General features: G+C 30.3%; 1 pseudogene; it reads left to right on the top strand.

Moving 5' to 3' along the window:
* The first annotated feature begins 14404 nt into the window (after positions 1-14404).
* LOC120210648 lies at positions 14405-17686 on the top strand (annotated as a pseudogene).
* Positions 17687-17897: the final 211 nt, after the last annotated feature.

Genomic DNA, 17897 nt, shown 5'->3' with positions numbered 1-17897 from the left:
TGTAAGAACTTTAAAATTTAGTAGGTTAATTGGAATAAGTGATAAGTTTAATGACTAATGGTTGGATATTTTGTGTTAGGATTTAATTGCAAAGAAGGAAGAGAGGAAGGTCAAGATGATCTTTTTCAGCATATGGATTTTATATCCATTTTATATTAAGATATTTTAAGAGGATAAGGAAGAGAATTATCTAGATACTTAGCTTATTTCCTTCTTCTTCTATTGGTTAGCTTATTTCATTCTTCTTCTCTTGGTTCGTGCCTTCTTGGTTTAAGGTGAGTTTTTTTAAGCTGATAATTTTCTTAAATTATGGGTTGTATTAAAGCTCTAGGAGGTAGAGAAGATTAAGAAAGCTTGAAAATGAAGCAAAACTAAATTAATAAGGAGATATTAAGGAATGAATAATATGGGTTTTGAAGTGGAAGTTTTTAAATGGTTGATAAATAGATTCTAAAGGTAGAATTGACTTGTCAAAGTCCTAGTTAAGAGATTTGAAGTGTCCAGAATGAATTAGAACATGTTTGATTAAATGATATGAAATTTAGTTTTATGAATTCTTTTGAGAAACTGGATGTTATAAGAGTAGTGGTGGATATAAGTTGTCTGGTATGAGTATTAATGAGTTTGAGAAGTTTATTAGAGCTAAAAGAAAGGAAAATAAGTGATTATGGGTTAAAAATTTGAAATGGACGAGAAAAAATCTGGGCAAGGGTATCGGTACCGTAAGAACATCACTGATACTTCAAGGCTAAATCAATTAAAAATCAAGGATCATTATCGGTATTGATTGATGTGGTACCGATACTGAAATTGAAGTATCGATACCAAGAGTAAGGTATCGATACCATTTTTAAGCTGAAATTACAGTATGTCGAAATGGTATCGGTACCAAAGAAGGGTATCGATACCATAGAAGGGAAATATCGGTACTGCAGTGGGAGTACCAATACTACTAAGCATGAAATGAGAAATTAAGTTCTTCTTTCAATTTAAGTTATTAGGATTGGATATAAGTTATTCGAATTCCAATATTTATATTCGATTGTTTTGTGTAGACATTGAATAAAATCAACTTTCGGTTAACTCGATATTTTAAGTTCGATCAAAAGTGTTAAGGACTTCAATGAGGCAAATGTGAGTTCAACTAAATTGTTTTATATTGGATTTGAGGATGACTTGCGACAAGCCAACTTTAAAGTTTTCCGTCGAAAACTATTTTCAATTCTTTTATGCAATATATTATGATGTTTTATTCAAGCATATTTTAAAAGTAAGTTCTATTGTTAATTGTGTTGAATGTGAACATTTGACATGTGAATACTAAATGTCCTATGTGTAAGTGATCTATGAGAATGTGCCATATGCAAATAAGATAAACTTTAAATGGTGAAACTTAAAATAATTATAAGTTAAAGCCAAATGTGTATATATGAGAATTAGGGGTATAGTTGGCATGCCAAGAGTCGAGGGTTCTATGTGGTCTTTCGGGACAATCTATGTGATCCTTCGAGATAATTCTACGTGGTCCTTAGGGACAAATTCTACGCGGTCCTTTGGGACAAATTCTACGTGGCACTTCGGTGCAAATTATATGAGCTGCGGTGACAACATTTGTGCACAACCTCAGTGTACTCAAATATCCTGAATTCTCAGTGTTATACATTGGTCTAAAAGAATAAAAATGGTGTAAGTTGACAAATGATTGAATTGATGCAAATTATTCAAAATTATATTTTAATTCCAGTATGATTAGATTTATATGGATCAATGAAAAATGTTTTATTTTAATCCTTATTGCCTCATTAATCGAAGACTTAGCGTGTGAATGTGTAACATCCCAAAAAGATGACTAGAGACCAAAATGCAAATTTTGAAAGTTTGATTGTCAAACTAGAAAATTGGGAAAAGTTTAAGGATCTAAGTAGTATTTTTCCCCAAAAAAATTATTCCATAAATGGATTTATTTAGTGACCAAATTATAAGATTTTGTAAAGTTTGGTGATTAAAGTATAAACTTTGAAAAGTTTGGGGACCAAAATGGTAATTTTGAAATGTTATAATTGGTCTCGAAAATAAGGAAATAAATATATTATTTTCATATTTTTAAAATGTTGAAAAATAATATTTAATGTTTTAATTACATGTTTAATTTGGACTGTTGGATTAAAGTGACAGAGTTGTAAGTTTTGGAAATTTCAAGGGCAAAATGGTAAAGTGGGAAAATATTTTGTTCATCTTTGACTTTGAAAGATGATAAGGCTATTGTGGCTTGGTATTAATGTAAATATCAAGTTTATTAAGGGTAAGTTATAATAGATATTTTGATTTCAAGGGTAAAATGGTAATTTGACATTTAATGAATTTTTTATTCATTATTAATAAATAAAGATGATGAATTATCATATAAATTTCTTCATCTTCTCCAACAGCAAGACGTGAGCTCATCCCAAGGTAAGAAAGCATTTTGTTTTCAATTTTTGTGCCAATTCATTTGGAATTCGAGTTATGCTGTGAAATAGGAAAGTGATCTACGCGAAAAACGCTATCATTTGGTACCAATTTTTCTTTCTAATCTTGCTGGATTTCAAAGATCCAAAATCTAAGGGTATGGTCATGATAGAATTCATGAAATTGATGATAAATCTTGATGATTTAGAGGTTGCAGATTCATTTTCAAGCTTGAGTTATGGTTGAAATATGTTCAATCTTTCTAGAAATTATTCTTTGAAAATTTAACCATGATGTATTTGAGTGAGAAAATTTATGAAAAAATTATATAAGATCTGAAAATGAAGTAGGAAGTATTCTACAAGCCTTAGAAATTTTGGGGATCATTAGGTAGTTTTTGAAAAGTTAGGGGACCAATTCAACAATTTTGGAAAAGTTATGAATAATTTTATAATTGTTTAATAGTTGATTTACTATGCTGAAAATTGTTGTTTTGGAATTAAAATGAGCATTTAGATGTGAAATATGATCATTTTGGAAGTTTGAAAAGATTGGTGATTTAAGTGCAACATTTACATAGTTAGTGTATCGATACACTAAGAATAGTATCAATACCCCCTTGAAACGCGAATTTTCAAATGTAATTTGTGTACTGATACATAGGCAGTGTACCGATACACCAGTGAAGGGATGTATCGATACCCTATAGTGGGTACCAATACACTGCAAAGGGAAATAGAAATAGATCTTTCCTTTAGTTTAAGAAATGAAAACTAGAGTATGCTATTGGGAATATTGATATGTATAAATGTATTGTGTGGATATCGAGCACAAGCAAGTTTTGAAATGACTGCAAAGTTAGGATCAATCCAAAGAGATAAATCATAGAAGTGGATTTGGATTTATAAAGTGTCAAGGTGAGTGCAAATTTAATTGTACTTATGTTATCGAATAAACATTGACTTGCGATGAGCCAGTGACGGAGTTACTATGGTAAGAAGTGACTCCTAAAATGTTATTTGATTTGTGATTCTTATGTGTGCATGAGTACATGAAAATGGGTATATGTGTCATATGTTATTATATGTGACATGATCTACATGATTATATGTATATGCGATATGTGATACTGAACTACATGAATATATGAAATTATAATACAAGCTATGTGGTATTGATATAAGTGATTATAGGAATATGTAATATAAGATACGTGAATCTAATATAAGTAAATACATCGAAATAATATATAATTAATGTGATATAAGTGATTATGTAAAACTCTGAGATAAGTATATATCATTGATATACGGACTATATAAAAGTATGTACATGAATATATGTATATGTTTATATGTTATTCTATGTGTTATGTGATGTATATATGAACCTATGTGAACAAGATATGACATACGTGTTTATATGAATACATGAGAAATGATATAAGCTATATGATACGATCTATGTGATTACATGCACATGTGGTATATGTTACATGATATGAACCTATGTGATATAGGTTATATGATAAGAATGATATACAAGCTACATGAGAATTAGTTATGAGATTACATGTTTATATGATACAAGTGATGTGAATTGTTATAAATGATAATGCCCGTGTTATGTGATATAAGAGTTAGGGGTATAGTTGGCATGCCAATAGTCGAGGGTTTTACGTGGTCCTTCGGGACATATATGTTATAAGTGGTCTTTTGGGACAAATTTCACATGCCCCTAGTGGGACCCCATACGAGCTGTGGTGACAGTATAAGTGCACAACCTCAATGTACTCGAATACTTTAAGTTCTCAGTAATGTACATGGGCCTATAAAAGAAATCAAAAGTGTTTGCATTATTATATGATATCATGTTATTATTGTATACACTGGATCACAAGTGTACCATGGGCTAATAAAGAGATAATAACAAATACAATGTATGTGATGTATATGCTTTTGGTGATATGAAATGTGTTACAGGAATTATATAATGTTATGTGTGGTTCTTTGTGAAATGATATATGCGTTATATGATATACAGAAATGATAATGATAGAGATCATGATAATGATGTTGATATGATAGTATTTTTGCATGTATGCATTATGTTATGTGAAATGTTTTATGGTTTCTATTACATGTTTTATATGCCTCACTAAGTCAACGACTTAGTGTGTGATTGTTTCACACGTAGGTTTCGAGAAGAAGAATGAGTAAAGTTAAGCAATACATGTCAGTTCTCCTTTCCAAAGATCAGATCAGAAAAGAATTTAATAGTATGTATTTTGTAATACCGATTGTGGTTGGCATATAAATAAAGATTTGAATCCGATATGCTCTAATCGGTTTTGTAAAATCATATGATTGTATTTTATGTAATAATTCAGTTGTATTTAGTAAAAGTTTAAAATTATTCACTATTTTGTACAAGTAAATGTTCTGAAATGTCAATGTGACACCTTAGATTCATATCCGAGTCAGATACGGGTTGGGGGTGTTACATTTAATGTTTTCAGAGCTACGGTTTAGTTGATTCTAGGCTTAAACTAAAGTCAAAAGTGTTTTAAAAAGTATACATGCCAACACAAAGTGAAAACTTTTATGATCTGATGGTGTAAGGAGTGTGATGTATTGTTAATAGAGTTAAATTATTATGTTATATTAGATGTCTGATCATGAGAGCTTCCGAAGTGAAACGGAAGGCGATAGACCTGAAGGTAATAGCAATTCACCTGCCCTGGCCAGGCAGGGAGAAGAGTGAACACCTCAGGGAGTGCCTGTATAAGATTAGAGAATGTTTTTCATGATGTTGAATGATATTCTAATGTGTTTTTAATTTTATGCTTCTTTAACTCATGGAATGAATGTATTGAAATAGTTAAAAGAGTTAAGAGCACCCGAGTTCAAGGGTGAATTTGAGGAAGGTTCTGTTGTTAGAGATATTTGGTTAAATGATATGAAGATAACGTTATAAGGTTTTCATTTCTCCAAAGTGGAGAAGTTAATTTGAGTAGTTTAGTTACTACATAGGCAAGCTAGAGTATGGTGGACAAATGTCACCATGAGAATGTTAAAAGATCAAGTGACGTGGTTATTGTTTGTATAAGATTTCAAGAATAAGTACATCAATGACCATTTTATAAGACAAATGAAGCTAGAATATACGAGCTTGAAACAAGGGAATTACACCTTGTATGGATATGAATATAAGTTTAATAAGTTAAGTAGATTTGCTGCTGAGTTAATTTCGACTGAAAAGGATTCATGTGATTAAATGATTAGGGCTTGCGCCTTAAATTAAAAGAGTGTTATTGGTTTTGAATTTGTTCTCTTTTCAAGAAATAGTTAATTGTGCTAAAGTTCTAGAGAGAGCTCAGAATGAAAGGTTTGGAGAACAAAAATCTTAGATGATTAAGAGAATTAGTGCTTTATAGAGTTCAACACCATCAAAGAAAGGTATAGATTTTGGTTTTCAACTCAGATCAAGTATGAATTAGTTGCATTCTCTGCCAGAGAATCAAATATGATGAGATTCAATCAGACTCAAGTAGTAGGGTTTGGTATTGGAAGATTAAATAAGGAGCTAAGAATGTTTAATTGAAAATAAGACAGGTTTCAAGACAACCTTTGTGAATTGGATTAAGAGCTCTATTAGAAATTATGTAAATTAGAGTATAAAAAGTATTTTAAATGGATTAAGTGAGTATTGGAATCTGGTAATCGTTGAATCAAGTGGAGAAAATACAAGTATAAGAATGATAAAGAATAAAGTTATGTGCAAGTAGTGTTGACTATCAAGGATATGAAGATGTGATAAAAAAATTTGTAATCAGATATGAGTAAAAGTGTTATGATGATGTTTCTCATATCGATGTGAGAAGAGTAATGGAGTATAAAGAAAAAGATATGACCTAAGTTGCAAGGAGATTTTGATTTGTGAAGGAATAAAGGGCTAAGGAAATTAAATGATGGAGTTTAAAAGCTCAAGTACGACAAGGATTATGATGAAGTATAGAGTATAAGTTTGGTATAGAGGTAAGAAATTTTCAATTATAAGTGGAAACGATAAATAGTTATTATGAATTTTGTATCAGAATTTATTTAGAGACTAAATTAGGATGTTTATGAAGAAAATTGATTAAGTTAGCATCCTTTATCATACTGAGGTAAATATTTCTTGGATAAGTACATAAGGTTATATGAAAAGATTGTTTGATTTTGTAAAGTGTATCTCTCAATTATATCTGATGAAGATTTAAGATTACCTCAAAGTTGTGGAAATCTTTAAAAAAAATTCTCAGGTATTCAAATTAATTGTAGCATGGATATCTATGCATAGACGGATAGTGAGTTTAAACAGATTATCCGACTTTAAAAGTTATGTATGATTGAGTTCAAGGAATCATGGGAAAAGTGTTTGTATTTAGTAGAATTTTTCTACAATAACAACTATCAATCGGGCATTAAGATGACTCTGTATGGAGTTTTATATGGGAGAAAATGTCGAGTTAAATAATTTGGTTCGAGTTAAAAGATAGGAATTTTGTTTGCCAGTATTTATTGAAAGAGGTTAAGGATAAAGTAAAGATAATATCAAGATGACATCTGATCGGTAGAAGTATTATGTAGACTTGAAGCGGAGAGAGAATAAATTTCATGAAGATGAAAAAGTTTTTCTTAAAGTATCGCCTTGAAAAGATTTTTCGTTTTGGGTGAAAAGGGAAATTAAGACCTACATTCATTAGATCTTATGAGATCTTTAAAAGATGTGGATATATAGTATAACAGGGAAATGCAAATAAGATATGAGTAGATAGTTTCCCATCTCTTTGTGCAGTGAAAATTCGAGGACGAATTTTCTTAAGGGGGAGATTTGTAACATCCCAAAAAGAGGACTAGTAACAAAAATGCAAATTTTGAAAGTTTGATGGTCAAAGTAGAAAATTGGGAAAAAGTTTAAAGATCTAAGTAGTATTTTTCCCAAAAAAAAATTATTCCATAAATGGATTTAGTTAGTGACCAAATATAAGATTTTGTAAAGTTTGGTGACCAAAGTATAAACTTTGAAAAGTTTAGGGACCAAAATGGTAATTTTGAAAAGTTATAATTGGTCTCGAAAATAAGAAAATAAATATATTATTTTCATATTTTTAAAATGTTGAAAAATAATATTTAATGGTTTAATTCCATGTTTAATTTGGATTGTTGGATTAAAGTGATAGGATTGTAAGTTTTGGAAATTTCAAGGGCAAAATGGTAAAGTGGGAAAATATTTTGTTCATCTTTGAATTTGAAAGATGATAAGGTTCTTGTGGCTTGGTATTAATGTAAATATCAAGTTTATTAAGGGTAGATTAGAATAAATATTTTGATTTCAAGGGTAAAGAGGTAATTTGACATTTAATGAATTTTTTATTCATTATTAATAAATAAAGATGAAGAATTATCATATCAATTTCTTCATCTTCTTCAGCAGCAAGACGTGAGCTCCTCCCAAGGTAAGAAAACATTTTGTTTTCAATTTTTGAGCCAATTCCTTTGGAATTTGAGTTATGCTGTGAAATAGGAAAGTGATCTACGCGAAAAACGCTATCATTTGGTACCAACATTTCTTTCTAATCTTGCTGGATTTCAAATATCTAAAATCTAAGGGTTTATGTTCATGATAGGATTCATGAAATTGATGATAAATCTTAATGATTTAGAGGTTGTAGATTCATTTTCAAGCTTGAGTTATGGTTGAAACATGCACCACAACAAATTTGCTTATTTTTGGCATCTGAGATCTTGTCACTCAAACTTACATTTTCATCGTTATTTATATTTTGTGACATAATATTTGATGTCACATCGAACGTCATCCTAAGTGTGTCACTAAATGTCAAGAGTGACGATGTACTTATTTTCGTCATGTATTATCAGACATTTAGTGACATTAATGTATAATGTCACCTTATAATTTGTATTTAGTGACAAATATTTATGTCATCAAATATTAGAAAATCGTGTCATTGATTATCTATATCGTCACAAATAATACAACAATTTTATTTTAAAAGTGATGAAAGAAATATTATCACATTGTTAGGGACGTATGGAACAATATAAATGCCTGTAATGTCACCTTGAGATAGATTTATATGAATTACAATAGTTACCCATAACTTTTATAAATTATAGTAATTACCCAAAAATTTATAAATTACAATAATTGCCCAAAACTTTTATAAATTACAATAATTGCCAAAGACTTTTACAAAATAAAATAATGGCCCAAAAGTTTTCTAAATTACAACAATGACATAAAACTTTTGAAAATTACAATAATGGCTCAAAACTTTTATAATTTAAATTAATATCCCAAATATTTTACAAATTACAAGAAAAACATATACATTTTAAATATTACAATAAAGACTCATCTTTTTACAAATTACATTAATGTGCTAAAATTGTACAATCATTGCAATTCAATTCTTTCCCTCTAAAATGTGAAAAATCAGTCGCAACATCTTGGCCACAATTCTTAAGCCTTCATGTTGGTCCTCAACTATCTTCCCCACTCCATTACCTTGAGGCCACTATTATAGGTCATTGTTTAAAAACCCTTAAACATCAATCATTGTTACCATTAAACAATCCTTTATTCAAACCTTCACCAAGGTCTCAATATACAATCCCTACCATGAAGTAAATTCAAATTCAATAACTAAAAATAGGATAATCTATTTAAGAAAAATAAAGAAACAACAGCATAATAATATTTAAATCCTTGTGCAATAATCTTCTTTGGTTCATAAAGTAGAGCCTAAATAGATATGATATTTGTCCAATGACATGATCCCAAAATAAATGAAGGAATTCAAAAACATATAAATTAGAAGAAAAACAAGCCATACCTATTGTATAATATACATAAAAAATGCTAAATAATGTATTGCAAGTAGCATGACGAACAAATGAAAAGAAATAGCAACCTCAAGGCCATGGCAGCAAACATAACAAAATACTAAGATTAAAATGTAAAAATCATGAGATAAAGGGACTGAAAAAGAAATAAATCAATAATACACATGGATAAAATGAAAGAAAAATAAATTAATCCATTGAAATAGAGATAAATCAAAACTAAGAGGTTAAATGAAAAGATAAGCAAACATGCACTTGGACAAAAAAAAACAAACAAAAACAAAAATATGAAACAAAGCAAGCAAACTCGAAAGAAATTAACCCTTCAATTTTCGCCTTGCTCGAACAATGATTTTCGCCTTGCTTGAATAAACTCTCTCTCACTCTTATTAATATTTCCTCTCTTTTTTTTCGTATTTGATTTCGCTATTGCTCTTTGCAGGCTTACTTTGTACGTTCTAATCTCCTGCTCACCATTTTCATGGTTCTTTTGCCTTTGGTTGTTTTGAGTACCTAGGTGAAGGATAAAGGTTGTGATTTAGGTGATGGAACACCATGGTTCTTTTCTTTCTAAAATAAATATTTCAGAGAACCACTTTTGGGTATTCCTTGTTTTTTTTGGATACGGCGACTGCTTGGAGAGACTAATACCGTAGGGTTTTAAAACCCATTATTTGTTCCAATAAATAGTGTCGCGTAAAGGGGTTAGGGCTCCATAAATTTTAGCACAGGGGATATTCACAAGGGGTCATCCATTACTTGAATTAAATTTAATTTGGTACTTGGGTTTTGCAATGAGCCCCGGAAGAAAATTAGTACACTAAGAATCTACTACAGAAAATTATACAAAAAATGAAGAAGTTAATGATTGGAGAAAAAATACTTGGTAACTTCATCAGTTTCATTGGGTAGCATTTCATTCCCACTATGACCCACCACTATTTGCATCATCCATGATAAAAAAGAGTCTTTTTGACATTATTAGTTAATTTAAGCCTGTAAATAAATTATGACAATAAAGTTTTTTTTCTCATTTTAATGAAATAAACAAGTAAATATTATACGGAGATAAAATAATAGATATTTAAGCTAGTAAAAATAAAAATTATTAGAAAATATAAAATAACTGAAATAAATAAAATATAAATTTTTTTAAAAAAATTTTAAAAATTTTAAATCTTTTAAAAATTATAAAACAAAAACTAGCTTCTTTTCTAAACAAATATCTCCTGTTGTCAATTCAAGTCATTTGATATTTCTCAAATACATTTTAATAGAATTAACCTTGCATTAGATTAATTATTTCTTATAGATTCTCTCATGTTCAAAAATGATTATCGGAGTGTGTTTCTAAGTGGTGTTGATGGCTTAATATTTATATTTTTTTATTTTTTATCTTTTATGGCTTTCAATAGTTTTTCATTATTCTATAATTTTTAATAATTTAAAAGGCATTTTCACTATTTTTTTATTAAAAAATTTAAAAAATACATCACTAATAATACTTTAAATTAGTCACACAATCAAGATGTCAAAAATTCATCAATAACAGATTTTTCCCACCATTTTTTACATTAATTATGGTTCCAAACATTAAGTGACATAATCTCATGATATTTTTAAAAAGAGTTGTATAAATATAAGATATATAATAATTAGTGATAAATAGTAGTTTTTGTCACCTTACACCGTTTTCTATGACACAAATAAAATGTCACCTTTTTTGTTTTACAATTTATTATTTTATGTTTTTTCTAAAAAAATTATTTGAACGTGAGATAATATAATACAAAATAATGTCAATAAAATTAAAAACACAAAAAAACTTTGCAAATTGCATTGTTTAATAAGGTTGTTATATTATTTATTTTTTAACATTAAGTTACATAATTTCATGATGTCTTTTAAAATCGTTATATAAAAAAAGAGATAACAATAAGTGATAAATAATTGATTTCTTCATACTAAAACTATTTTTGTGACAATAACAAAACATCACTTTTACTATCTTATAAAATATGATGAATTAAATTTTCACGAATAAAACTTATTACTGACAAATGTGCAACGTCACTAATTCAAAACGAATCGTCATTATAATAAATCGTCACCAATACCTTTTTTATTGGAGACGATTTTACAACGTCATCATTTTATCTAAATGTTATTAAAAGGTTTCCCACCAAAAAATTTGGTGAGAAGATTTTGACGCCAAACATATAATAACGAAAATCAATGACCATTTTTATAATTATCATAAAAGATATACCATTAATCAATAAATACGACGAAAAGAAAAAAAACGTAACATTATAGTATGTTTTGTGACGTTAAACGCAATGTCATATAGAAATTTCATCATAAATTGACAAATTTTTGGTTGTGATGTTCAATCTTTCTAGAAATTATTCTTTGAAAATTTGACCATGATGTATTTGAGTGAGAAAAATTATGGAAAAATTAAATAAGGTCTGGAAATGATGTAGGAAGTATTCTACAAGCCTTAGAAAATTTGGGGATCATTTTGTAATTTTTGAAAAGTTGGGGACCAATTCGTTAATTTTAGAAAAATTGTTAATAATTGTATAATTGTTTAATAGTTGATGTACTATGCTGGAAATTGTTGTTTTGGAATTAAAATGACCATTTAGATGTGAAATATGACCATTTTAGAAGTTTGAAAAGATTGGTGATTTAAGTGCAACATTCACATAGTTAATGTATCGATACACTAAGGATATTATCGATACCCCCTTGAAACGAGAATTTTCGAATATAATTTGTGTACCGATACATAGGTAGTGTATCGATACACCAGTGAAGGGATGTACCGATACCCTATAGTGAGTATCGATACACTGCAAAGGGAAATGGAAATAGATCTTTCCTTTAGTTTAAGAAATGAAAACTATAGTGTGCTATTGGGAATACTGATATGTAAATGTATGATTGTGTAGATATCGAGCAAGCAAGTTCTGAAATGACTGCAAAGTAAGATCAATCCAAAGAGATAAATCATAGAAGTGGATTTGGATATATAAAGTGTCAAGGTAAGTGCAAATTTAATTGTACTTATGTTCGAATAAACATTGTCTTGTGATGAGCCAGTGACGGAGTTATTATGGTAAGAAGTGACTCCTAAAATGTTATTTGATTTGTGATTCTTATGTGTGCATGAGTACATGAAAATGGGTATATGTGTCATATGTTATTATATGTGACATGATCTACATGATTGTATGTATATGCGATATGTGATACTGAACTACATGAATATATGAAATATAATACAAGTTATGTGGTATTGATATAAGTGATTATAGGAATATGTAATATAAGATACGTGAATCCAATATAAGTAAATACATGGAAATAATATATAATTAATGTGATATAAGTGATTATGTAAAACTGTGAGATAAGTATATAGCATTGATATACGGACTATATGAAAGTATATACATGAATACATGTATACGTTTATATGTTATTCTATGTGTTATGTGATGTATATATGAACCTATGTGAACAAGATATGACATACGTGTTTATATGAACACATGAGAAATGATATAAGTTATATGATATGATCTATGTGATTACATGCACATGTGGTATATGTTACATGATATGAACCTATGTGATATGGGTTATATGGCAAGAATGATATACAAGCTACATGAGAATGAGTTATGAGATTACATGTTTATATGATACAAGTGATGTGAATTGTTATAAATGATAATGCTCATGTTATGTGATATGAGAGCTAGGGGTATAGTTGGCATACCAAGAGTAGAGGGTTCTATGTGGTCCTTCGGGACATATATGTTATAAGTGGTCCTTCAGGAAAAATTTCACATGCCCCTAATGGGACCCCATACGAGCTGTGGTGATAGCATAAGTGCACAAGCTCAATGTACTCGAATACTTTAAGTTCTCAGTAATGTACATGGGCCTATAAAAGAAATCAAGTGATTGCATTATTATATGATATCATGTTATTATTGTATACACTAAAGCATAAGTGCACCCCTTTTTCTCCCATGATGTTATTATTGTATACACTAAATCATTATTAGATGTTTTTATATGTCTTTATATAATATTAAAATTATAAGAATTAATCAAACCAAGTATATAATAAATAAAAATAGGTTTCAAGTTCAAAAATCCTGACATCATGGGAGAAAAAGGTGTTTCCTTATGGGCTTTTAACGTGGCCTTTTAATGATTTGAAACTCTGATTAGTTAATTATAAAGAGACAATCAGCTAATCCATGTCATTTTCTTTTCCTTTTCATCAGGTACTTTAGCAGGCATCAACACATCACCGCATAAACATCCACTCATCCACCACTAATGTATACTATGAAAATTTATGAATCTAGGTGTGGGGGGAAAATGCCAATTAAACTTTGAATATATTTTTGAATAATATTATAAATATTTGATTAATTAATTAATTAATTAAAAATAAAGTTTATTAAGATTTATTATAACAATTTTTAGTTTAAACTTTTATTTATAATGCTAAAATTTATTTATTTTATTATTTAAAAGATTAACATTAAATCTTATTAGTTCAATTGATAATTAATTTAAATATAAATTATAATTAAAAAAAACATTTATCGATTAAATTTAACTGTCAGATATTTAAAGAAAAATATCAAACGTTCAATGTGCATCGAGGGCTTCTGTCGTCAATGGTGTCTCATATATTAGTTTTAAACCATTTCTCTTTCTTTGCATTCCTTCTGATCAATGTGATTCACAAAAGGAAAAGTGGTAAATACCCTTTCCCACATTATCTTTGAGAATTAAGGACGGGATAATCAAACCTTGGACTCTTTATAACATCGCCAAGACTGGAGCTACTGCTGCAAATATTTAAAATATATTATTATTTATAAATTGCAGTGTACAAAATTCAATTAACAATAATAACCCCCATCTCTTACGTAGTATAAATAGAATGCTCATCTTGAACTAGAATATAGCTCAAGATAAAGAACTTCAAATCTTGCAGATAAACAAAGTCCATGGACTTGACGAGACACTCATTTCATCATCATTTGCTTTTGTTTTCTTTAATTCTTATCCTGTGTCTCCGGAACACAGTTCAGCTTCCAAGGCTCGGAGAACTTCGAAGAACAATCCGAAGTAAATCTCAATCGGGGTCGGTTTCGGAGGATTTGAGACATTTTTTAACAGCCAGACACTTGATCACTTCAACTACAAACCTGAAAGTTCACCAGCTTTCCTCAAAGATATATAATCGATTCTAAACAGGGGGGTCCAAACACTAGTTCACCAATCTTGGTTTATTTGGGGCCGAAGGTCATTGGATTATGATTTATTTGGCATTGGTTTCTCAGAGATAATGCCCCTCGTTTCAAGGCTTTGCAGGTATATATAGAGGTAAGATTATGAATCTACCATTTCATAAAAGAAGAAGAAGATTTTTTAAGTATATATAGAGGTAAGATTATGGATTATGAATCTACCATTTCATAAAAGAAGAAGAAGATTTTTAAGTATATATAGAGGTAAGATTATGAATATACCATTTTATAAAAGAAGAAGAAGAAGATTTTTTTTAAATATATATGAGGTAAGATTATGAATCTACCATTTCATAAAAGAAGAAGATTTTTTTAAGTCTTTATGTATCTTGGAGACTTTAATTTACTCAGAAACCATGCCATTGTAATCCTTGCGGCATCGATTCTATGGAAATCCATACCACTTGGATCAAGGGAAGCAGCTTTGAGAAACGCCAGTGTTAGGGGTTACTTCCTCAGCTCAAGCTATTGCAGACTATGCTGCCATTATTCCATATCAAGAAACATTTCTCGGCAAAGAATTCCCGGTGATTCATCAGAGGATCATATGGAGGAAGTAAGTTAACACAAATTCCGGTTCTTTTAATCTAAAACAATATTCTTAATTTCATATGTTTTGCAGTGCTTGCTGCATGGTTTCGGCTAAAGTATCCACATGTTGCTCTTGGAGCTCTTGCATCCTCAGCTCCATTCTTTCTTTGATGACCTTGCACCACAAGTTGGTTACTACGCCATTGTAACTAAGGATTTCAAAGTAAAAACAAAATAAAAACTTCAAAAATTATAGTTGTCTGGTTTTGATTCTCTTTTGACTAAAGCCCTCCCTTTTAATATAGTTTAAACTTGTTCTATAATGGACAGGAAACTAGTGAAAGATGCTATGAAATTATCCGGAAGTCAGGGATGAAATTGATAAGTTGCTTCGAAGTTTAATGGTCTTTCAATCCTCAGGAAGAGGTTCAAAACTTGCAATTCGTAAACTATTTAATGACCACTTATGTTGTCAATATGCCATGTTTCAAGTTATTACAAGGCACTGATAACTAACCTATTTGCTTCTATCTTCTTATTCAGAAAATTGAAGAGAAGTTTTCGATCTGAAAGACTATTTGGTTTCAATATATTCTAGTAGCTCAATATGATCGTCCCAACTTATCCCCTTAATATTGTCTGTCGTGCATCGAAGGAGCTCCAAAAGGGACGGATATACTTGGCCGAATATTCGCCGGTGTTGTTGCTTACATGAGAAATAAATCATGCTATGACATGGATGAGTTCGACCATCCAACCGATGAAACATATGGTTGGAAATGGCAGGTGAGAGGTTACTATAGCTAGCTGATGCTACTCCATATATCAAGTAAATCTTCTAGAATAATTGGTTTTATAATCGAGAGGTTGTAGATGTTGATATTTGAATTCTCCGATTTTCTGAGGTATGGAATATATGGGATGTTAATGCCACTCAACTTTCTTCTCATTGCATGCAATTCCCAATGAGATTATTTTACATGGGATTTGACCTCTTTACAGACATGTAAGAGGTTCAAAACTTGCAAGTACGTAAACTATTTAATGACCACTTATGTTGTCAATATGCCATGTTTAATGTTATTACAGGCACTGATAACTAACCTATTTGCTCTGTATCTTCTTATTATTCAGAAAATTGAAGAGAATTTCGATCTGAAAGACTATTTGGTTTCAATATTCTGTAGTAGCTCAATATGATCGTCCTCCAACTTATCCCCTTAATATTGTCTGTCGTGGCATCGAAGGAGCTCCAAAAGGGACGGATATACTTGGCCGAATATTCGCCGGTGTTGTGCTTACATGAGAAATAAATCATGCTATGACATGGATGAGTTCGACCATCCAACCGATGAAACATATATGGGTTGGAAATGGCAGGTGAGAGGTTACTATAGCTAGCTGATGCTACTCTCCATATATCAAGTAAAATCTTCTAGAATAATTGGTTTTATAATCGAGAGTTGTAGATGTTGATATTTGAATTCTCCGATTTTCTGAGGTATGGAAATTATGGGATGTTAATGCCACTCAACTTTCTTTCTTCATGATTGCATGCAATTCCCAATGAGATTATTTTACATGGGATTTGATCTTTACAGACATGTAGTGAGATGGTGATACCTATAGGCCATGAACACAGTGCTTCAATGTTCCCACCGTCGCCATTCAATCTAAACAAGTTCATAAGGGAGTGCAAGAGCTTATTTGGTGTCCAACCTCGCCCACATTGGGTGACAACTTACTATGGAGGCCATGTTTGTGTCCTTTAATCTCCTTTCCCAATCATTACATCCTTATTAATACTGAAACCCAAACCTTAAAAGTCTCTTGTCATTATCATTGTACAGGATTTAAAGTTGATTCTCCATAGGTTTGCCAGCAACATCATTTTCTCTAATGGCCTCAGAGATCCTTACAGCAGCGGCGGGTACCAAAATGAATTCCATACAATTCATTTATATAATAATCTGATTTCTGCATATCATTCGCATTCAATCATTTGATCATACACATAACTTACATGTCAAATATTCCTATCTTATCTTCAGGGTATTGGAGAACATATCAGATAGTGTTGCTGCAGTATATACAGTAAATGGTACTTTATATACCATCTCTTACGAAATATGTAAACGGCTATATGTTCTCTTAGTTCCTGTCACTTCAAAACATACACTAATATGAATCCGTTCAACCTTTTTTTTCTTCTTTCTTGTAGGATCTCATTGCTTGGATCTTTTACCGGAAATGAAAACTGATCCACCATGGTTGATCAAGCAACGAAAACAGAAGTTCGGATAATCAAGAGCTGGATTTCAAAGTATTATACCGATCTGATCGAGTTCAGAGATAGAACCTGAGTGTTATAATAAATATGAGCTGCTCCAAGTTAATCAAAGAGAATAAGTCAAGTGGCCATATTAAAGTTTTAACCATGTATATTTGTAGAAAGAGAGAGGGAAGTAATATGTTGAATAGGGAAAATGCTGTACTGTAAGGATAGCTTACAATGATCAGTTACTGTCATTTTAGCATAGTCCATGAATGAGATATATTAGTTATGAATATGAATATCAGATCACATTCAAAGGATTCCACCAAACAATAATTAGCGATCGGAAATCTTATACATTTGTGAGGCTTATTTGGAAAGGAT

Source organism: Hibiscus syriacus, unplaced genomic scaffold (genome assembly GCF_006381635.1).
Source record: "Hibiscus syriacus cultivar Baekdansim isolate YM2019G1 unplaced genomic scaffold, ASM638163v2 tig00000715_pilon, whole genome shotgun sequence".
NCBI classification, from domain to species: Eukaryota; Viridiplantae; Streptophyta; class Magnoliopsida; order Malvales; family Malvaceae; genus Hibiscus; species Hibiscus syriacus.
The sequence above is the reverse complement of the archived record's forward strand: the minus strand, read 5'-3'. Positions and strand labels throughout refer to the sequence as shown.